The 24,592-nt window shown below is 44.2% G+C and overlaps 1 protein-coding gene across 3 annotated transcripts in view; it reads left to right on the top strand.

Annotated features, from left to right (window-relative positions):
- LOC110523936 (spermatid perinuclear RNA-binding protein) overlaps positions 1 to 24,592 on the top strand; it is a 129,413-nt gene that overhangs the window by 24,927 nt on the left and 79,894 nt on the right. For all 3 annotated transcript variants that reach the window (XM_021603094.2, XM_021603093.2, XM_021603091.2), the window contains one exon: positions 4,541 to 4,612. The gene's annotated coding sequence lies outside the window, so the exon portion shown is untranslated. The remainder of the gene's footprint in view (positions 1 to 4,540; positions 4,613 to 24,592) is intronic.

The raw sequence follows: 24,592 nt of genomic DNA, 5'->3' as shown, positions 1-24,592 counted from the left end.
CATAACTGTGACCTTAATTACCTACCGCCTGTAAGCTGTTAGTGTCTTATCGACCGTTCCACAGGTGCATGTTCATTAATTGTTTATGGTTCATTGAACAAGCATGGGAAACCGTGTTTAAACCCTTTACAATGAAGATCTGTGAAGTTATTTGGATTTTTACAAATTATTTTTGAAAGACAGGGTCCTGAAAAAGGGACGTTTATTTTTTTGCTGATCTAATTTCTTTATCCACACGTCCTTAAATGAGGGTCACAGTGCAGTACATGGCCAGAATCTCAAAAGAAAATATTTTTTCCTTTGCAGTATAATCAAGGTTTTTTCAGCCCATTGATCAGGTCACAATTAGCCTAGCTACAGTTTTTAATGAGAGTGCTGCTGGAAGCTGTTCAATGCACACACAGCTCTAGGAGCCTTTTTAGCTGATAGGTCAAAGAACACTTTAAAGTCCCTTTAATCATCTAACAAGTAGCCCAGGAAACTTGTAGAAAAAGCATAGAAATACACTCAACATGGCTGCCGGTCCACCTATCACGGAACATTGACTTGAATGGGTTTCCCTTCTAGGAATTATATTTCTATGGCCCCACACCAAGTCAGCATTCTGAGATGATAAAATCTCTCTGTGCAGTTGAGGAATGGAAAACATTCTAATAATCATAGAAATCTTAATTGGTGAATCAGTTTTGTGGTAGGGCTGTGACGGTCATGGAATGGTGGATGACTGTAATTGGCCAGCCAAATGACTACGTTCTCTGTAATAACCATTCGAATAGCACATGTTTAAAAATATCTCCTCTCCTCCCCTCCTGACTGCACGTGCTGGCATAGAAATAGAACTATTAGAACGGTCGTCCCCATTCAAGTCAATGATTGCATAGTGGGTGGACTGGTGGCCATAGCAAGTGTACCTATAGGAGCAAAGCTGGAAGTAAAAGCAGGAAGTGTACACATCAATATGTACTGTGATTTGTTGATTCAACTCAACTGGCATGACAAGGAATCCACTCCATTGCATGAGCCACATCAGTTAACATCAAATACTGTTTGCTACAAGACCTTGATTGTTTCAGCAAGGAGCAACGGACAGGACGGCCGGACGCAACAGCCCGGCCGTCCTGTCTTCAGTCGGTTGTTCGCCCCGCCCCCCCCCCCCAACCCCATAAACAAACAAAAAATGGTTATAGAGTTTTTTTCTCCATTTTCATGACAGTCTTCATCCATAACCGTCGGTTACACAGGTACAGTATACAGTAATTGTGCCAGCCCTTCGGTGGTGTTAGTATGATCTAGTTGATATATATCTATATTCTGTAGGCAAGCAGAGTTTTTCTTGTTTTAGACATTTTGACAGGTCCTGTACTGCGCACACAGACAGCTGACCTTCCCTTTATGCTGCAGCAGCCAGTCAGAATACTTGTCAATATTTTACTAAATCATAAACCTCCCATTGCTCAGTTCCATTGTAAAAAAACGGTGGGATCCTGGCTGTGTTGCTATTGTTGTAAAATCATGCAAAGCTGCTTGCACTGGCCTTTTGCTTCTCTCTCTCTCTCCTCTCTCTCTCTCTCTCTCCTTTCTCTCTCTCCTTTCTCTCAATCTCTCCTTTCTCTCTCTCTCCTTTCTCTCTCTTTCTCTCCTTTCTCTCTTTCTCTCTCTCCTTTCTCTTTCTCTTTCTCTCTCTCTCTCTCTCTCTCCTTTCTCTCAATCTCTCCTTTCTCTCTCTCTCTCTCTCTCCTTTCTCTCAATCTCTCCTTTCTCTCGCTCTCTCTCTCTCTCTCTCTCTCCTTTCTCTCAATCTCTCCTTTCTCTCTCTCTCCTTTCTCTCTCTTTCTCTCCTTTCTCTCTTTATCTCTCCTTTCTCTTTCTCTCTCTTTTCATAACACCACCTTTTACTTTCCCTTTCCAAGGATAAAAGATGCTGGTGGCTCATAAATGCAGCAGTCACAGAGATGCAAATCCATTTTTCCTCCATCGTCGAGATTAGAGATGGGCTGGCGGTGTCACTGACTGTCTCTGGGCGAGAAAACAATTTTCACTGCCGTATTTATCATCAAACAATCTCCAGACTCTGGGACAGGCAGGGGCTGAATGACAGGAGAGGAGAGGAGAGGAGAAAAGAGGGAGGGAGGGGAGATGATTTGTGGTTGGTGGGGTAGTGGAGAGAGGAGGAAAAAGAGAGAGGGCGAGGGCGAGCAAAAGCTCAGATGGAGGACTCAGTGTGGCTGTCGGTAAACACACTTGCGATGTGGCGATGTGTGAGCCCCTCTCATGCTGGACTTCAGGAGACTTAGATGAGAAGGATTAGGACTGCAGAAAAGGGCTCGGTCTGGACTCTGTAAGTGCTGTAGCCAACTCACACTGGCCATTGAGAATGATTGTCGATTGGAAACTATTTACTGAATGTCTGTGTGTTTGTATCGGTTTGTCTGATGACCTACTGGAGGGTTGTTTCTCCATCACACTGCTCCAGTGAATGGAGCCGCTGGCTGTGTGTGTGTGTGTGTGTGTGTGTTTGTTGCTCTGTTCGAGGCACCTGTAATCACTCAGAAGTGGAGCTCACAGACCAGAGCGATTACGGAGCTGCCTGCCTAGCATGCCTGCCCTCAGGCTCTGCTCTGCTCTCCTCTCCTGTGCTTGTGCTGGTGCTGCTGTACACACACCCCACACATATACACACAGACATATACAGTCATGGCCAAAAGTTTTGAGAATGACACAAATATTAATTTTCACAAAGTCTGCTGCCTCAGTGTCTTTAGATATTTTTGTCAGATGTTACTATGGAATACTGAAGTATAATTACAAGCATTTCATAAGGGTCAAAGGCGTTTATTGACAATTACATTAAGTTAATGCAAAGAGTCAATGTTTGCAGTGTTGACCCTTCTTTTTCAAGACCTCTGCAATCCGCCCTGGCATGCTGTCAATTAACTTCTGGGCCACATCCTGACTGATGGAAGCCCATTCTTGCATAATCAATGCTTGGAGTTTGTCAGAATATGTGGGTTTTTGTTTGTCCACCCACCTCTTGAGGATTGACCACAAGTTCTCAATGGGATTAAGGTCTGGGGAGTTTCCTGGCCATGGACCCAAAATATCAATGTTTTGTTCCCCGAGCCACTTAGTTACCACTTTTGCCTTATGGCTAGGTGCTTCATCATGCTGGAGAAGGCATTGTTCATCACCAAACTGTTCCTGGATGGTTGGGAGAAGTTGCTCTCGGAGGATATGTTGGTACCATTCTTTATTCATGGCTGTGTTCTTAGGCAAAATTGTGAGTGAGCCCACTCCCTTGGCTGAGAAGCAACCCCACACATGAATGGTCTCAGGATGCTTTACTGTTGGCATGACACAGGACTGATGGTAGCGCTCACCTTGTCTTCTCCGGACAAGCTTTTTTCCAGATGCTCCAATCATTCGGAAAGGGGATTCATCAGAGTAAATTACTTTACTCCAGTCATCAGCAGTCCAATCCCTGTACCTTTTGCAGAATATCAGTCTGTCCCTGATGTTTTTCCTGGAGAGAAGTGGCTTCTTTGCTGCCCTTCTTGACACCAGGCCATCCTCCAAAAGTATTTGCCTCACTGTGCGTGCAGATGCACTCACATCTGCCTGCTGCCATTCCTGAGCAAGCTCTGTACTGGTGGTGCCCCGATCCCACAGCTGAATCAACTTTAGGAGACGGTCCTGGCGCTTGCTGGACATTCTTGGGCGCCCTGAAGCCTTCTTCACAACAATTGAACCGCTCTCCTTGAAGTTCTTGATGATCCGATAAATGGTTGATTTAGGTGCAATCTTACTGGCAGCAATATTCTTGCCTGCAATATCCTTGCCTGTGAAGCCCTTTTTGTGCAAAGCAATAATGACGGCACGTGTTTCCTTGCAGAGGAAGAACAATGATTCCAAGCACCACCCTCCTTTTGAAGCTTCCAGTCTGTTATTCGAACTCAATCAGCATGACAGAGTGATCTCCAGCCCTGTCCTCGTCAGCACTCACACCTGTGTTAACGAGAGAATCACTGACATGATGTTAGCTGGTCCTTTTGTGGCAGGGCTGAAATTCAGTGGAAATGTTTTTGGGGAATCAGTTCATTTGCATTTCAAAGAGGGACTTTGCAATTAATTACAATTCATCTGATCACTCTTCATAACATTCTGGAGTATATGCAAATTACCATCATGCAAACTGAGGCAGCAGACTGAAAATTAATATTTGTTACATTCTCAAAACCTTTGGCCATGACTGTACACACGCACACCCACACACACAGAGAAAGAGAATTAGGGAGTGGTGTATCAGAAAGCCAGCCTAGAACTGTGATGTTTTCCTCAGTTCAGTTTAGGCTGGAGGGAGAGTTCTCTATCTGTCAACAAAATGACATAAATGACTCATTTTGAATATTGTCTGGAATAGGTTGTATCAATGTGATGAATGAATATATGACTTATTATTCTATGAATATAATGTGAAGTAGTGTATGTAACACAGATGGAGGTGTCGATGCCTGATCTTTGACCTCTTTCTTCGTGCTGCCAGGTAGAGGTTCCGAACCCATCCTGAGACCGCAACACCGGGCCGCAGAGGGACAAGAGGAAAGTACTGCGCAAGGTAAGGATCTCAGAATGGGTCACCATGCACCATGCTTCCCTGGCTAATGCATCTAGGCTAGTAGCACACTGCACTGGATAACCCCATTGGGCAGCAGCACTGTGTCAGATAGGACCCACTGTCCATGGGACTTGAACCGGTTCTGTGTACGGTGACAGTATAGACGAGGAGTGACTGTCCTTGGGTTATTCCTAATGGGAATTGGCTTCTCGTAATGTTAATGTAATAATTGAATAAGCCAGTGAAACTGCGGCGTATATGAAACCATTCCTCACAGGCTGTGTTGTAGCAAATAAAGTCAAGACAGTGATACAGGGAGGGAGACCGTCAGGGAGGGAGTCCCCTCAGTGAGTTGGATAGTAGTGCTCGGGGGCTGGGAGGCCCGAGCACCGCGTTTCTCCCTGTGTACAGAGCTGCTCAGTCAACCGAAAAATGAGCAGCGCCCCCTGCGTCGGTGTGTCAGAGTGTGTGTGTGTGTGTGTGTGTGTGTGTGTGTGTGCGTCCGTGTGAGCTCTCATGTTCACCCTCTGACTCAGCAGCAAGACCACTGGCCTCTCTAACCCCACCGGACACTCGGCCTCAAGTCACACGCAGACACTGAGTGGATGAAACGTGTGTGTGTGTGTGTGTTCCTTAATTTATCATATTAGGTTAGCTGGAATAAATGAGATTAGGCCTATAGCCTATTTGATTAAATTAGATGTCCACTTTAGCCATAACAGAAGACGCAGGTGAACGCTTTCATAACTAGTAAATACTCTGTTGTTCTAAAAACAACTGTCTGTGTTTCCCCAATGAGGATGCAGTCGCAATATTAAGTGACACACCGGGTCGGTGACATGTCAGTGTTTGTCAGGGATTTGGTGTGTTCTCCGTCATTAGTGTTTACCGAGCGCGGTGTCCGTCAGTCAGAGAACCAGCCTTAGCGTGCTGTGAGTGTGTCTGCTGGATGTTTGTGGTGGTTGTACGGGAGCCAAATAAACGTTGGAAAACCTCTCGACAACATCCGGTCCGGTAAGAGTGTGTAACTAAGTGTTATGCTGTAGACAGGGCGGGGGGATAACTAGACAGGGCGGGGGGATTTCTTTGGGATCTGTCTGCACGACGACTCGACGAACTCGATGTGTCAACCTGTGACCTGACTCCTGAATGACCCTGGGCATTGGCCCATCACCCTCTCAAAAGGCATTGTCAGCGTTTCCCCTAGTGTTTTTGAGGAGGTTGCAGCTTGCAGTGTGGTTTCTGGGGAAATGATTGGGTAAGGGGATACCTAGTCCGTTAGAATTCATTCAACCGAAATGCGTCCGTTTCCGCTCATCAAATCTGACGATGCTACTATGCTAACTCCAGGCTAGAGCCATAAGTAAATCATGGATTATTGTGGATTAAGTTGCGGGGCTTCAGACACAACTCAAGGTAAAGGTCATTTGACCCAAATATAGATTTTTGCATGTACTATCCCTTTAAGGCCTTCTTCCACTCGGAGGCGGAGCTGAAGCACAGAGAATAGTCCTGCTTTCATTCAAATATTTTGAGCCTACCTGGAGACGGAGTGCCAGATGGGCAGGGCTTGTGCTTTTGGGACTATTCCATTGTTTTCATTGTGCCAGATCCAAGCAAGCGCAATCGAGCACAGCCAGAGTATTTGAAAGGAAATAAATAGGGCCTACTGTTTGAACCCAGGTCTCCCACAGCCCGGACAGAGCCGACGCAGAGAGACAATAGACTAGCTAGCTGTCTTTGTCTCTCTATATGCCCTGATGTGTTGCAGATGTGGCAGCCAGGGTTCTCATCTCAACACTGTGTGTGATTTATAGCCCAGGACACAGAGCAATGCTTTATAAACCGACAGGACAACGTCAACAACAGTGTGGTGTGTGTGTAGAGATGGGGCCATGGCGACTGCGGTGTGCTGGCCTGCTGGATTGGTCGATCTGTGTCTTGACTGTCTGACCTGATGTTTGGCTACCTTGGTGTGCTCTGTGGCCCCGGGTCGCTTTTATCTCGCTACTGTGTCAGCCACGGACTTAAGGCCAGATTCAATCCCGTCGTATTTTGTCCACTATGCACATTTTGAAGGCAATGTTCCCCATGGTCGCCGGAGACCACATTCACGGTAAACTCAGCAAATAGAAATGTCAATCGCGCGATACCTCAGATCTTCTGCAGGTTTGATAAATGTGGTCTTCTCTCTCTCTCTCTCGCTCTCCCGATCGCCATGAAATCTGAGAAAGAGGATGGTTACACAATGGTCCAACGCTGGTTCGGTTTTGCTGGTGTGTGTGTGGTGGTGTGGTGTGTGTGTGTGTATGTATGAGAGATGTGTCTGACTAATTAATTTCCCATGGTGTTTTGGGAATAGCTGAAAGTTTGCCCACCCTCGTTTACCACCACATCCTTCTCCAGTCTTTTCTCCCCCATTAGTTCTCTTGTCATTAAGTTTCTTTGCTGGCAGTTTGATGCTGTTTCAGGTTTCATCTCTGCTTTCATGTTTCCCTTCGCTTCCCTGAGCCGTTTGTCGGTCTGTCTGTCTGTCGTCTCTCTCTCTCTCTCTCTCTCTCTCTTTCTCTCACTGTCTCTCTCCATCTGTCGTCTCTCTCTCTCTCTCTCTTACTCTCTCTCGCTGTCTCTTTCTCTGCCTGTCTGTTGTCTCTCTCTCTCTCTGTCTATCGTCTCTCTCTCTCTCGCTGTCTCTTTCTCTGCCTGTCTGTTGTCTCTCTCTCGCTGTCTCTCTCTCTCGCTGTCTCTCTCTCTCTCTCTCTCTCTGTCTCTCTCTATCGTCTCTCTCTCCCTAGTTGGTCGTAGTTGTAGCGTCACAGTAGTGGGACTAGTATAACACTAGATCCACGTGAGTGTATTCCCACTCTACCGCATGTTTTTCTGCCAGCTGACACCCACACGCTCTCTCTGTCTCTCTCTCTCTCTCGCTCTCTCCCCCCCCCCCCCTCCCCCACCTCTTTCTCTCTCCCTCTCTTTCGCCGCAGTGTCCTTGAGAAAGCAATGACTTTTGCATCATGCAAAGCGTTAGGGCTGGGTTGTTTCCGTGTCTCTCCGTCAGTCTGTCACTCTCCAGGTAGCAGCGACATGGCAGGTTGTTGGCAGGTGGGAGCCGAGCCACAGTCTCACCTCGCTTTACTCTCAGGAGAGGAGACCGAGAGAGGCCCTGCTGTTTGAGGCTATGCTGTTTGAGGCCCCGCTGTGCTGTTTGAGTTTGGCCGGATGATGTTCACGTTGATCGTTTTCAGATATTCAGGGTTTGAAACCAACAGCAGAGCTCAGCTCTCTCTTACATCTCCGTAATATCCCTATATGGCCGTTTGTTTGACTAGGCGAAGAGAAGCAGAAGGTGCTTGTTTGCAAAAGTGAAATAAATACAAAATTGTCACTTTCACAGCCACAGTGCCAAATATCTAACATGTCCTGTGTGTGTGTGTGTGTGTGTGGATGGATGTTAATTTATTTTATTAAAAGCACAATCACACCATCACAAGCCTTATCTCAGACCCGGATCGTCACACTTGCTTTGTCACAGTTTTCCACCCACTCAATCTAAAATATTCATAAGTGAGTTGAAGAATGAATCCTAGGCTTATTATCTACCTGTAAGACCGCACCCCTTCAGTTTCTGTCGTTCGTCCCCCCCCGCGCTGGATAGGATGTCCCTGCGTACATTGGTTGGCTGCTCTTATTTATTTTTTTACAGCTCAGACATATGTGTTCTGTACGTTGGTCCTTTGTGATCCTGCTGAACCTCTGATGTCACGTATGTCACCTCCCAGCTGGCCTATTGCAGTAGTACAGACTTACCCACAGCAGCTCTCTGGACCCAGCTCGTTAGCTGGATATAGACAATGTGCACGGTGTAAGTCGGGTTTATTGAGCCAAACACAATACCATGTTTTTCTGTAATATGGCTATATGGTCCTATCTGTAATATGGCTATATTTGACATGTTGAGGTCGCTCTTCCTGCACTTGCCGTGCCTCTGTTTCCACCTGTAAGACCAGCCCAGCAGAGTACATTATTTCATTTTCATTACAGCAGTATCTCTGCTTAATGTGTTGTTTTGTCGCCCAGTCAGTTTCCCATTCGCAAACTTCTCCGGTCCCCACGGATAGTTTCACTAGTCAATACAGTTGCAGGCTGCAGATAATAAAGTCGCAGTGTTTGTAGAGGAGAGGACATGTCCTTATATGACAATAACACCAACACTTTGGTTTGCGCCTGGGAATGAAGAGGAAGGATATCTTCCTTATGGGAAGCAACATGTCCAAATAACTAACACACACACACACACACACATACTACACACACTACACACACTACACAAACTACACAAATGTTCTGGCTTGTGTCTTCCTCAGACAGTCTATGTGACTAGACCTGCCCTGTACTGAGAGGTCGGAGCGTATGGAATGCATCAGACCAGACCCAGCGCTGTGTGATGTTGGTGCTTCAGTCAGTGGATGGTGGCGGTACAAATCAAATGTTATTGGTCCCGTGTACATATATAGAACAGATGTTATCGCGGGTGTAGCGAAATGCTTCTGTTTCTAGCTCTAACAGTGCAGTAATACCTGGCGATACAAAACAATACGCACAAATCCCCCAAAATACAAATAACCAAATGAAGAAATATCAGAATGAGTCCCCCTCAGAAATATACAAATTATGAATAAAAATACATGTCAAATATATATAAAATGGTGTGTAGAGACAGTACGGACAGTATATGAATAGAAAAGGTGTGTACAGCAGTAGTTATATAGGATGAGCCTTGACTAGAATACAGTATATACACATGAAGTGGGTAAGACAGTATGTAAACATTATTAAAGTGACCAGTGTTCAATGACTATGTACATAGGGCAGCAGTCCCTACGGTTCAGGGTAGGGTACTGGGCAGATGCCGGTAGGAGGAGTGTGTTCGATGATTCAAGTGTTAAAAGGATGAGAGTTTGTTTCCCCAACAAAGTCAGTGTAGCATTCCTAGTAATTACCCCCTGCAATCTATGAACACTGTCTGTAACACTTAGCTACTGCACTTAGCTTACAGTATACTTAGCATGGCTGCTGCCTGCACACACACACACACACACACACACACACACACACACACACACACACACACACACAGACACACACACACACACACACACACACACACACACCCCCCCCGAGCAACAGACCCCACACCTCTCTTTCACTTCCTCTTTTTCTCTTTTCTCACATCTATCTTTGTCTTCATCTCTTTCTCTCGCTATTTCTATCTCTGTCTCCTCGATCTCCATCTGTCTCTTTCTCTCTTCTCCTCTCACCCCCCCCCCCCCCCTGTTCTCTCTCTGTTCCTTCCTTCCTGCCCTGTGCTTTTTCTTCAACGCTCAACTGGGAACACTGGGTGCTGCTGGAAAGAGGTAGCCATGACAACGATCATTCTCAAGGAAAAAGTCGAGGCGGAGGCACACTTTCGCAATCTCTCTCGCTCTTTTGCTATCGGTCTCTATCTTTCTCTCCTGTCTCTGTCTCAACCCTGTTTTACTTTTCTTTCTCTTACTGTGTCCCTCTACCATGCACACTGATTGAGTCCTATGGAGAGTGACATAGAGGTAGGGCTGACCCCATGTAGTCGACTGGTCGATTGTTTTGTCGATAGGCTGTTGGTCGACCCAGATGTCTTTAATCGAGCAGTAGCTAAAAAAATCGAGCAGTATCTAAAAAAATATAAATATATATATATATATATATATATATATATATATATATATATATATATATATATATATATATATATATATATATATATATATATATATATATATATATCATGGTGTACAAGACATCAGTCTGATTCGTGCCTGTCTGAGTGGACCAATCCATTGTGGAGGCCGTGTGGATGGCACAGTCCATCAGTCTAAGACGTGCTATTGGAATTGTATATGGTTATAATACATACATCTCAAATACGCTTTCTCCCTCGTTGGATAGCGGTCGCTGTCCACGGTTCTGAAACACATCAGTGCGCTGTTGAATTGGCGCCTTTTCCTAGACCATGTTGCTATGTGCATAATAGCAAAGTTAACCAGCATATTGGTGTTGAGAACAATGCGGCGGAGGCAACAGCAGAATTGAAGAGATGAGAAAACAGCCCTTGCCTTATTGTTTAAGATAAGTGAAGAGAGAGGAAACCCCAACGTAATTAGGTCTATATTCAATAGCCTAATTGTTAAATGTAACTGGCTTTTTAAATCATACGTATATCAACAGAAATAAGACAGATCCTGCTTCTGTTGCTTGTTTGAGTGTTTGTTTAATAGCCTACTGATTCTGTGAGCACCAAGCGTCATGCAATGACATGTTAAGTAAACAATTTCCCAAATCCGGCTGTTTTTAATCTTTGCTTTGCTGTAATAAAGGCTTGACACTTTTTTGTTTGTTTTGTTAGAACAGCCTCTCGGGTATTATTTTTAATTTATTCCGTGTTGTTTACACTGTTCCAAATGGTCGGGAAAATAATATTTATAATAATAATAATAATAACGCTCCTTCTAATTGTTATTATTACTATAACTATTATGATCAAATGTAATGTCATTATCATTAGTAGGCTTAGTATTTCAGCCTTGTTATAACCACCATTGAGCTGTAGGCCTAAGAGCGTGTCCTGTTTAGTCTTAATATCGTAACTTACTAAGGCCTATATTTCAATACATATAATAGGCTACTGTATCAATCAATCATTAATTAGTTCATGTCATCACACAGCATACGAGTCATTCATGATTTGAGATGCAATCAAGCATTTTAGTTTTAAAATAGAACAAAAGTGAGCGTTGAATGATTAGCTTACACAATAAGTAAACCGTTCCATTTCGGAAATTGCATTCGCAAACGAATTTAACTGCTTTCAGTCTTTGCTGTAATGAAGACTTAACAATATTTTTTTTTACAACAGACTCTCTGGTACTCTTATACTTTACTTAGTGGTGTTAACATTGTTCCAAATGGTCAGAAAAATTATATTATAATCTATACAGCACCTCTTTGGTACACATAATATGCATGCGACTCTTGCTCTTTTCCTTATTTTTCTTGATCTCCAGTATTTTCCACAACTAGTCGCATTTTTGCATACATCTTTTTGCGTGCATGTGTGCATTTTTGCTCACATTGCACACATCTGACTTACCCTTTACCTCCTGAGCAACCAGTAAACATTGCCCCCATTTCAAGTTTATTTGTAACGTCCTCTGCATCCATTTAGCTGTCACGTGTTACGATGTTCAGAGTTTGTTAGAACAAATTTATTGATGTGATTATGATATGCTATAGGTCAGGCCCTGTTGTGCTGGGGGAGGTTGGGTAATGAAATTATGTGCACGAGCACAACACACCACAGCTGTAACTTCTGTCATGTCTGAACCTGCCGAAGTCAGTCATTTTTTACATGGCAGGAGAGTAACACTTCCAGACAGAATAACCTAGAGTATTTTTGGCGAACTCCAAGGTGAATCGACATCCCCGTGTTTTCAGTGAAAGCCTGAGTTTGACAACGTGTTGCAGGTCGGTTTGCTCAAGAAAACAATAACTGATTCGATAACTTGAGCCAAGTGCTGCGCATAGGCTATATGTAGTCCATTCATATATAGCTATCAACTTTCACAGTGAATGCTTTTGTTCATGTGTTTCGTGCGTATGAATTGAATATTGCCAAATGCACCAGTAAAAAATATTGAGCCTATTTAATGCAATGCTTGATGGTTAATAGGTGGCAAAGCAGCAGCATACAACTGACCTAAACGTTTGGAGTTCACTTTAGCATCCGTAGCCTTAAAATGCATCTCAAGTGCAATTGCAATGTTTAGCGAAATACTAGAGGGGGGCATTTAGGACGTGCTGCGGAATCGCTCAAACATCCTAATGATTATGATCACACTTCCTCGATTCAAATATAATGGCGACGCTAGAGTCAAGCTGGTTTTGTATGGTTTAGAAACTTGGGAACCAAGCTGGAGTTATCAGTGTGGCCACATCACCTGGACATGTTGAAATACTGTAACCATGCCTAGAATAAAAACTTCCAGGCTTCCATCATAACTGTGTGTGTGTGTGTGTGTCACGCTCCCCAAACGATAGCCTGGTAAAAAATTCAGGACAATGCTGAGGCTGGCTGATTTGCCCTCTTTCTGCTAGAGCTCCCTCGTGGCCCTGCTCTTAGTCATTCAGATGAGATATTAAGATTTCAATCAGACTGGAGGTGAGCCAGAGTCCGTCTCTATATGTGTGTGAAAGCAGCTCTGGGGGGGTAGAGGGAGAGGGCCACACGGTGTAGCCTGTTGTTCAATCAGTAGTGCTCTGCAGTACTTGCACCGCAAAGAAACCTCACTATTTGGTGGCTGTGCAGTATTGGTTTGACTAAAATAATTTTTTTAAATGATGAGTGTATTAGGAATAAAGCAGATTTTCATTTAATAATCCATTGATTCACAATTATTTATTGGACTCACTAGTCAGTTTCGAGATGTGTTTCCCCCTGCCATAGCTATGTTTTCCCTGTTATTTCTGAGAGAGAGAGTGTGTTTCTCTGTGATTCTGGAGGTGTCTCCGACAGTGTCAGACCTCAGGATTTGGTTAATGAATTGCTGTTGTCGAGCAGAGTGCCCAAATTGACCTGGAATGAATGGATACACTGATCCGCTCCGACTTGGCACAGAGAGAAGGAGGGAGCGAGAGGGAGGTACTGCAGCAGCTGGCGTTGTGACACACACACACACACACTTCCGCATCCATTCCCTGACTCTGAATTGCCTTTTTCTATCGCTTTTCCAAATGAATTAATTAATGGTGCGCAGGTCAGCAGTTTGTTCACCTGGAATTGCTAATAACCCATCCGCCACCGCCCGACTATATGTGATGAAGTGAACATCTGAGGCCCGCACCCAACCCTAATCTGCAAATATGGAAAATGCGCTGTAGGCTACAGTCAGAGACGGCGGAATGCTTTTTTGAAAGGGGGTGCAGGATTCGTTTGGGCCTAATTTGGATATGTTTCTGCTTATGATTTTGGTAGACTATTTGTTAGTCAACTTGTCTTTTAAATAAATACAAGCATCTTCTCTTCTGTCGTTATATGTTGCCCTAGAAGACTAAATTAACCCCTGCTCACAAGGATAATGTCATAAATGATAGATAGAATGAATTCGTCAATTTAGGTGACATTGGTAAAAATGTTCTCGGTCATCGCTGCTTCTTTTGTGGCGCGAAGACGTTTAGGGACCGGGGAGAAAATGCAATAATTCCCCCAAAAATGGGAAAGATTTTCCAAATTACATCACTTTGACAGGTTGTAAGGAAATAGAAAGCTGTGAAAACGACCCAACATGTTTCTGATACGATTGACGTTTTATGTGTTTGATATAGCTTTAATGATGCTGATAAAGACAGCACCTCTACAGACGGTCCCTAACTGCACATTCACATTCCCTCAGAAAGAAGGAAATCATCTTTCTCCACTCGAGTTAAAATGTACATTTTACTGCAAGAAAGGCTTAACTCTGCCGGAGTTAATATAAGACTTTGTAAAATATATTAATTTAGCTTTATTTAACTAGGCAAGTCAGAGGTTATAGACCTACAGTCAGTGTCCAGATCCCATTTAACTTATTTGAACAGTAGACTACAGTTCCCTTAACATGCCATAGACCTATTTGAAGTCCCCGTCTTGTGACTCTTGAATTTGTATAGCGACTCACAATCATCACACATAACGTAGGCACTGCTATCATCCTCTTTTACCTCTTAACAAAATCTTTCCCAAATATGACTTTGCTCTCCATTTCGCAGCTTTTCTCAGTGGATCGGCGTGAACCTTTTTCTGCCCGTTCCCAAAAGCGTAGGCTATTTGGCGGATCTAAAGTCAGATAGCCCAAAAATAATAAAAGAAAAACATCCATTTAGACTATAGATATAAATTGCACAAGATTTTTTAATGTGTTGTTTTCTTTTTAGTCAACCCGGCGGCCACCCCCCCGCCCTTCGTCCACACGTCATTTCATGACCCTAAACCCGCCCGCCCAGCGGATATAACCGCGGCGGCTGCAGGTTGAGTCCTCTCATCCCTAGTCCAAATATACACTCCCACCTTATCGGTCGCTATTTCACACAGACACTGTTTTGACTGGATTATGATCCTCCACAGTCTAGGTGTAGTGGGTAGAGACCGCAGCTCTGGCGTTAGATGGCATGCTGCCCTGATTCCAGCAGGAACAGATGGCACTGCAAGGTCCTGAGAAACTTCTGCTGAAAAACACAGCACAAGGTTGGCCTGCAGTGCCTGCACCAGGCTCTATTTTACAACGGGAGGAGCAGCCTATGCCAATCTGCCCATCCAGCCACTATAGTACCAGTATGAGGAGAGGCTGAGGAGGCCTGGCATGCATTCCAATCTCCCCTGTAACCCCCTATTAGACCTTCCAATGCCAAGTGTGTCTAACCCCCCCGGTTACGCCAGGACCCCCCCCCCCCCCCCCAGGATTGATTTACCCACTGCCTGGATGTAAAACACAACTTGTGTCAGTCGACTGACTCTGAACTCTCTCACACACACACACACACACACACACACACGCACACACTCCCTCCCTCTTACCCAGACAGACAGACAGCCAGAGAGAGAGAGAGTCTGGCATAGTATTGTCCTGACTTCTGCTAATACACTGCCTAATGCCTCAGCCTCCCTCAGCCCTGCCTGGGCATTAGCCCACTTCTCTGCTCCATTAACACTTTATTAAACAGTCTAATCCAGGCTAAAAGGCTCTCCCTCTTTAAAGCTGATGTTTAGTTACACAGTCAGCTGTCTTGCTCAGGCTTCTCTCCTCAAGAGGTATGCTTAGATATGCAGACATTTTTTACATCTTTAAAAAAAAAATAAGCATAATGATTATGGCCCTAGATTGCAGGAATAAAAATGTTTTGGGTCTTTGACAGATGCTAAATTCGCCCCTCGGCCATTCGAAGGTGCTTTGTGCTCTCTCAGATTTTGCGGGTTGCATGACACCCTAGTATACCGTACGGTAGCTGAGTCAAGGTTAGTTTGTGTGTTTGATATTGATGTGCTTGATATTGATGCACAGTGTAAACCTCCGGTCCTACCTCTCTCAGTGGCAAAAGGTACGGGACAGTGTGGGGTAAAAAGCCACCAGCTACCGGACCACTCTCTTTCCCCCCTTCCTGTCCTCGATGTGCAGATGTCGCCCAGTAAGACACTTCTAAAAGGGAAGCACTCTACGAGATTATGCCGACTGACGATTTGTTGTTCTTTTTTTCCATTAGGGGGATAGTAAATCATTATTTACTTAAATATTATATAGCTAGGCTATAAGCGATATACTTTTGCCTTTTCGGGACTCGTGGTGAACATCCACCTAAAATGAGAGAAAAAAACAAAACAAAAAACAAAGCATCGGTAATAAAAAAGCTCTCTGTTTTGTTTTGTTTTCCCAGAAGCCCTGTGCTAATCTGGTTCGGTTGTTAAAAGCAATTTTCTGCCGCTGGCTTGATCTCGCCGGGATGGACCTGTGTTTGGTTGTGCGTGAGTTGTCCGTCTCTGTGCCGTTGCGTGTGTGTTTCTCTCTTAGTGTGTGTGTTCGCGTTGTGTGCGCTTCTCACTGAGTGTGTGTGTGTGTTCGTGTGTGAGCCCTCCTGTCCTGTCTCCAGCTGTGACCTCATTCCCTAATAGGTATTTGGGTCTGTTACAGGACATGCCTCCCCAGCCCAACCCACCATCAAATTAATATGCATTTTTTTTTAATTAATAACACTAGTCCTCTCGTCTGGTCTGCTCTGGATTATACGATAAAACAATGACGAAGTGAGACGGGGGGATGGGTAGGGGTGTTGTACTGTAGAGGAGCTCAGTACAGTAGTTGAAACGTCTGCGCTATTCCCTAGTAACGGCATGATTCTTATTCCCTAGTAACGGCATGATTCTTATTCCCTAGTAACGGCATGATTCTTATTCCCTAGTAACGGCATGATTCTTATTCCCTAGTAACGGCATGATTCTTATTCCCTAGTAACGGCATGATTCTTATTCCCTAGTAACGGCATGATTCTTATTCCCTAGTAACGGCATGATTCCTATTCCCTAGTAACGGCATGATTCTTATTCCCTAGTAACGGCATGATTCTTATTCCCTAGTAACGGCATGATTCTTATTCCCTAGTAACGGCATGATTCTTATTCCCTAGTAACGGCATGATTCCTATTCCCTAGTAACGGCATGATTCTTATTCCCTAGTAACGGCATGATTCTTATTCCCTAGTAACGGCATGATTCTTATTCCCTAGTAACGGCATGATTCTTATTCCCTAGTAACGGCATGATTCTTATTCCCTAGTAACGGCATGATTCTTATTCCCTAGTAACGGCATGACTCCTATTCCCTAGTAACGGCATGATTCTTATTCCCTAGTAACGGCATGATTCCTATTCCCTAGTAATGGCATGATTCTTATTCCCTAGTAACGGCATGATTCTTATTCCCTAGTAACGGCATGATTCCTATTCCCTAGTAACGGCATGATTCTTATTCCCTAGTAACGGCATGATTCCTATTCCCTAGTAACGGCATGATTCTTATTCCCTAGTAACGGCATGATTCTTATTCCCTAGTAACGGCATGATTCTTATTCCCTAGTAACGGCATGATTCTTATTCCCTAGTAACGGCATGATTCTTATTCCCTAGTAACGGCATGATTCTTATTCCCTAGTAACGGCATGATTCTTATTCCCTAGTAACGGCATGATTCTTATTCCCTAGTAACGGCATGATTCTTATTCCCTAGTAACGGCATGATTCTTATTCCCTAGTAACGGCATGATTCTTATTCCCTAGTAACGGCATGATTCTTATTCCCTAGTAACGGAATGATTCTTATTCCCTAGTAACGGCATGAGACAAAAAACATTGACTGCAAAGTTAAACAAACCATACAGCTCTATGCACAAGGACAACTTTGAACAATTTACACAATTTACAATTTACATTTTTTTTTTTTTTACAAAAACACCATTTACTCGAAGAACAGTGCAGAAGATGCATATTTTGGTGACAGAATGACGTTGCGACCACGTTTTCCAAAAACTCAACAGGTGTATTCTCCTTATCGTGAAATGCTGCCCTTAACCAACAATGTAGTTCAAGAAATAGAGTTTAAAAAATATTTACTAAATAAACTAAAGTAAAAAATGTAATACAAATTTACACAATAAAATTATATAACAATAACAAGAATATATGCAGGGGGTACCGGTACCGAGTCAATGTGCGGAGGTACAGGTTAGTTGAGGTAATTTGTACATGTAGGTAGGGGTAAAGGGACTATGCACATATAGTAAACAGCGAGTAGCAGCAGTGTAAAAACAAAAGGGGGGGGGGGGGGGGTCAGTGTAAATAATCAGGGTGGCCATTTGATTAATTGTTCAGCAGGCTTATGGTTTGGGGTAGAAGCTGTTAAGGAGCCTTTGGACCTAGACTTGGTGCTCCGGTATGGCTTGCCGTGCGGTAGCAGAGAGAACAGTCTATGACTTTGGTGACTGGAGTCTTTGACAATATTTGTTGGGCCTTCCTCTGACACTGCCTAGTATATAGGTCATGGATTGCAGTAAGCTTGGCCCCAGTGATGTATTGGGCCATACGTACTACCCTCTGTAGCGCCTTACGGTCGGATGACAAGCAGTTGCCATACCAGGTGGTGATCCAACCGGTCAGGATGCTCTTGATGGTGCAGCTGTAGAAATTTGTGAGGATTTGGGGACCCATGCCAAATCTTTTCAGTCTCCTGAGGGGGAAAAGGTGTTGTCGTGCCCTCTTCACGACTCTTGGTGTGTTTGGACCATGATAGTTTGTTGATAATGTGGACAACAAGGAACTTGAAACTCTCGACCCACTCCACTACAGCCCTGTCGATGTTAATGGGAGCCTGTTCCGCCCTCCTTTTCCTATAGTCCACAATCAGCTCCTTTGTCTTGCTGACATTGAGGGAGAGGTTGTTGTCCTGGCGTCTCTGACCTCCTCCCTATAGGCTGTCTCATCGTTGTCGGTGATCAGGCCTACCACTGTTGTGACATCAGCAAACTTAAATGGTGTTGGAGTCGTGCTTGTCCACGCAGTCGTGGGTGAACAGGGAGTACAGGAGGGGGCTGAGCACGCACCCCTGAGGGGCCCCGGTGTTGAGGATCAGCGTGGCAGATGTGTTGTTGCCTACCCTTACCGTCAGGAAGTCATTCTCTTCATGGTGATGTATCCTGAATAGGTCCACAAAGGTAGAAGGTCCTTCTTTGCATATTTGGTTATTATTCTACTCATTGTATATTATTCCAATGAGCTCCACCCCTAAAGAAGACCAAATTTGTTTGGTCCGAACCGGACCAACTCTGTACCAGTAATAGTTGGTATAGTTTGGACATCACAGTACAGCATAGTTGAGTACAGTACAGGACATTAGAGTTGTGTACAGTGCAGTTATTATACTTTACTCTACTCTACTCTATGGGAACAAGCATTGTTCATGACTGAAACTGTTCACACCCCTCTTGTTGGTGGAGAGAATTTTGCAGATTTAAAGCTTATTTCCTGCAATTCTACACATTTTGCCATGGGGTGCAAAGAAAATGTTGAAGTTTTAAAGCTAATTTTCTTGCAATTCTATAAAAAGGGTAAAGTCTACAAAATGTAGTCCACTCTGTTTGTTTATGACAGATTCTAGTATTGTTTTATTTCTTTACTTACTTATTGTTCACCTAATACCTTTTTTGCACTATTGGTTAGAGCCTGTAAGCAAGCATTTCACCTGTTGTATTCGGCACACGTGACAAATAAACTTTGATTTGAAACAGAAAACGGTATGGAGATCAAATGTTTCATCAATGGGAAAATTAGCAGAATGTCGGCCAAAATCTATTTCGCTCCATCTTTTTTGTCACCTGGGCTTCCTCTCATCACCATATTTGGTAGCGAGTGGAAACGCCAACCAGGTGCTTCACATTTATACATCTGGTGAAATATCTGTCTCATTGTTCTATCTGTGACTGTACTGTCCTGTCCAAACAGGTATATGTTTTTTTGAGCTAGTTTGCTGTACCTGCACCAGAAACACCAGTATTTTTTCTTCATAGCTTGTTCTCCGTCGTGCTTTTAAATAGGGAGCCAATTAGTTTTCAGCACTTTTATTTCCATGACTGATCAGAACTCAGTTTCTCATGACTTGTCCCTCTGCGGCAGGAAATATGGTGAACAATATCTTAGTCACAACAGGTGTAGTAGACCTTACAGTGAAATGCTTACTTACGAGCCCCTAATCAACAATGCAGTAAAATAAATAAATACAGATAAAAATCAGAAATAAAAGTAACAAGTAATAAAGAGTAGCAGTAAAATAACAATAATAACAATATAGAATCGCGGGAATCGTATTGGCACCTAAGTATCTTGATAATATTGTATTATGAAGTCCCTGGCAATTCCCAGCCCTTTTGTGGACTCGTCAGACTAATCACATTCTTTCTGTGTTGTTGCTTCCTGTCTCTCTCTCGGCCTGTGTGTGTGTGTGTGGGAGCGCTTGTGTGTTTCCTGTCTGAAATGTCCTTGTGGAGCAAGAAGGCACAAATAACACTGCAGCCATTACTGTCAGCAGCCGTGTGTTTAATTAGGTTTGTGTTGGACCATCTTCTCTTTTCCTCTCCCTCTCCCTCCTTCTTCATCTCTCTCTCCCTCGCACCCTCCCTCGCCCTCTCTCTCCCTCCCTCACACTCTCTCTCCCTCTTCATCGCCCTCTCTCTCTCCCTCTTCATCGCCCTCTCTCTCTCTCCCTCATCCTCTCGCTCCCTTGTCCTCTCTCTCCCTTGTCCTCTCTCTCCCTCGTCCTCTCTCTCCCTCGCTCTCCCTCACCCTCCCTCGCCCTCTCTCTCCCTCTTATTAAGCTCTTACAGGTCCTGAATGGAGTCTGGAGCACCGAGCCAACCACTGCCCTCTGTCTGGATCTGTTAATATTGTGTGTGTAGGTCACTCAGTGTTGTGAATTAGACACTTGGTCAAAATCTCACTCACTCAATCACTCACTCAATCACTCAATCACGCAGCTAAAGTGATACTGTTTCATTAGTGAGGCTCTGTCTGCTATACACACACACACACACACACACACACACACACACACACACACACACACACACATTCTTGTTATCCAGTGACCGCCACACTCGTCCTCCAGGACTTGACCTGCAGTCAACAGGAATGACCCTCCTCTCCTTCCACCTCCTCCTCCTCCTCTCCTTCATCTTGGTTATTGGCAATAGTGTTATGCTCTCATCGACGTTAGGCCTTTCCCTGGCCTCCAAAGGCAACATCAGCACTTTCCACACACTGCCAAATCGTTAATACTGTCTACCTGACCTGTGTTTGTGTATCATAAAATTACTTTCTGGCTTTTGTTTTATCAAGAAGGGGGAGGGGTGGTGGGGGCAATGTCAATGGATGCAACGTCAATGTCAGAAACTAAAGGGCAATTCCACGGCAGGAGAAGTTGTGACGTTAAAATGTGTCAAGCAAAAAAACAATGATTGCAAAGTGACACAAACCATACAGCTCAAATTCTTGGTAATGCAGAGTGGTATAAAACAGAGAGGAGAGTAGGAGGCACAGAGAGGTCAGGCTGGTTTTCATTTAAACCCCCTGTAGTGTGGCGGCTCAGTGGGACTGGCTGGCTGATGGCTCCGTTCTACACAGCATCATGATCCTTCCCTACCTGGCGTCCTTCCTGCGTTCTATATAGGACCCACCACTCTTCATCGAGACCGCTACCGTACGGAATCTGTGCAACCGCATTTCTACCACTGCGTTCCGGAACCCATCTGGCTCCCAATGAGCGCATCGGAACATCAATGTTAAAAAAAAAACCCGACAGGTCATGACTTTCAAAACTATTCGCTGGATTTTTGGTTGTTTTGTCGTAGAGAAGGCATATTAGCCCGAGCTGTTCTGGGGCATAAGTGTTTTAGGGTCCCACTCTACTTCTTTCCTGCTGATGTAGGAAAAGGAAGAGGATGGAGAGTGCTCTTCCTGTTTCAACTGAAGTCAGCTTGGCCCTGAAGATGTGACAACAAAAAAAAGGCTGTACTCTGTACAGGGGGGGTGTTGAAGAGAAAGAGAACTTGCTCTAGTTCCTCTTCCTCCAGTGATCAGAAGAGGTGTTGTCATCTCTCTGCACCTACACCAGCATGGTTCAGGAGACTGTTCATTACACACACATTTTCTCATGTCCCTAGGCCTATAAAACCCTATATCGCTAAACATTGCCACATGCTAGGCCTATTTCCTTTTAAGTATTGTGAAAGGAACATTTTACAGGACATGATCGTATTATTTCTGCTATTCTCGTTCAGCTGAAAGGCCTAAAACGCGCTGCTGGTTTTTAACAATAAAGAAGCTTTAAATTATTATTATAATTTTTTTTTTTACAAGCTTCCTTTTGTCTTCCTGGAAAGAATAGCTTGCATATCTCTCTTTCTCTCCGTCCGTCATGGACTTCCTGGATCCCTGCAGAGAGAGAAGCAGAAACACAGACGGGGCAGCAGTAGAATCAACTCGCAGATGTTTACATAGAGAATGCATCTCGCTTCAAGAGCACAGCAGTATATGGAGAGAATTTAAACGGGGTTACACACACACACACACACACACACACACACACACACACACACACACTTATAATAACTCTTCATGAGATGGCCTCTGTGAGCAATCCCACCGCAGAGGGAAAGGAAAATATTTGGGCAATTCTCAGATAGAAACTTATTTGGGAGGAAGAATGTTTTGATTTTTTTTAAAACATTTGTATCACAAACCATTTTTTGGAAAATCATGATGAGTGCCCAATTTTAGGCCCTTTTTAGACCTATACATGCCTCCGGTAAGACTTAATGATCCGTGAACGAACCGTACATGATACAGACAACACCTCGGTGTCATTGTCCTCCTTATAGTGTGTTATAAAATATGGCGTATAAAATATGGCGGATGTCTTGATTCCATATGTCTTGTTAAACATCCTTCCTCCCAAATGAAGTTCATATGTGAGAATTAGGGGTGTGAACATTTAAACGTTAAAAGTGGAAACGAAATTGGGATCCTTAACGTTAATGGCATGTAGCGCCTACCAGAGGGTATGGGCAGAAGGAGGCAATTGGCTGGATGAGAGAGGTCGTTGATGATTTCTTCCCCTGTATGTTGAAGTACAGAGAGCTCTACAACACTAACTTTGCGAGGTGGTATTGAGGCACAGTGGTAGCATACAGTACAGTATGTGCAATGCTTGACCAGCTGAAAGGGACCCAAACCATTGCTGACTGCAGCGCAGCTGCATTGCGAATTCACAATTTTGTGCATTTTTCTTATCGTTTTAATAGAAAACCAATTACATTTTTTTTTTAAAGTACAATTTAAACGCAAAGATTTCTTCCCCCATTTGTCACATCCCTAGTGAGAATTGCCTGCGACACCATGAATACTTTCCGCTCCCGCTGGCGTGGAATCGCCTGTCTTGTTTGGATCTTTTGTTCTGTTGGAACTACAAGACCTCCTGGAGTGTGTCTCCGAGTATCATTAGTTGTCTCTCTCTCCCTCTGTGTGTGTGTGTGTGTGTGTGTGCGTGTGCACGTGCGTGTGTGTGTGTGCCGAGGTTGTGTGTGTGTTACGTAGCAACAGCATCTGTTTTGACAGATGGTGAGGCCTAGTAGTAAACACAAGATGCCAGAAATAAAGTAGCAATAACATGAATTTATACACAGAGGTTAGTATTGATTTGACCGGCACACGAGCAGACATTCAGGTGAGCTGGTATCTTAGCAGCATTGAACAAGTAAACACTATGGTCAGAAATAGCGTTGAAATACACTATATATACAAAAGTATGTGGACACCCCTTCAAATTAGTGAATTTGTCTATTTCAGCCACACTCATTGCTGACAGGTGTATAAAATCGAGCACACAGCCATGTAATCTCCATAGACAAACATTGTCAGTAGAATGGCCTTACTGAAGAGCTCGGTAACTTTCAACATGGCAACGTCATAGGATGCCACCTTTCCAATAAGTATGTTCGTCAAATTTCTGCCCTGCTGGAGCTGTCACGGTGTTTTTATTGTGAAGTGGAAATGTCTAGGAGCAACAACGGCTCAACCGCGAAGTGGTAGACCACGCAAGCTCACAGAACGGGACCGCCGAGTGCTGAAGCGCATAGAGCATTAATATCGTCTGTCCTCGGTTGCAACACTCACTTCCGAGTTCCAAATTGCTTTTTGAAGCCATGTCAGCACAAGAACTGCTAGTCGGGAGCTTCATGAAATGGGTTTGCGTGGCCGAGCAGCCGCACACAAGCCTAATATCACCATGCGCAATGCCAAGCGTCGGCTGGAGTGGTGTAAAGCTCGTCGCCATTGGACTGTGGAGCAGTGAACACACCCAGACTATTATTCTTTCTCCACCAAACTTTACAGTTGGCATTATGCATTGGGGCAGGTAGCATTCTCCTGGCATCCGTCAAACCCAGATTTGTCTGTCGAATGCCAGATGGTGAAGTGTGATTCATCACTCCAGAGAACGCGTTTCCACTGCTCCTTGACATTTCCACTTCACAATAACTGCACTTTTTTATTTAACTTAATTTGACTATGACGGCCTACCGGAGAACAGTGGGTTAACTGCCTTGTTCAGGGGCAGAACGACAGAGCTTACATTGTCAGATCATGGAATCAATTCAGCAACCTTTTGGTTACTGGCCCAACGCTCTAACCACTAGGCTACCTGCCGCCCCCACTTACAGTTGACCGGGACATCTCTAGGAGGGCCGTAATATTATGAACGGAATTGTTGGAAAGGTGGCATCCTATGACGTTGCCACGTTGAAAGTCACTGAGCTCT

The sequence above is a fragment of the Oncorhynchus mykiss genome, chromosome 5, assembly GCF_013265735.2.
Source record: "Oncorhynchus mykiss isolate Arlee chromosome 5, USDA_OmykA_1.1, whole genome shotgun sequence".
Lineage (NCBI taxonomy): Eukaryota > Metazoa > Chordata > Actinopteri > Salmoniformes > Salmonidae > Oncorhynchus > Oncorhynchus mykiss.
Note: the sequence above shows the minus strand (reverse complement) of the source record. Positions and strands in the feature narration are given on the sequence as shown.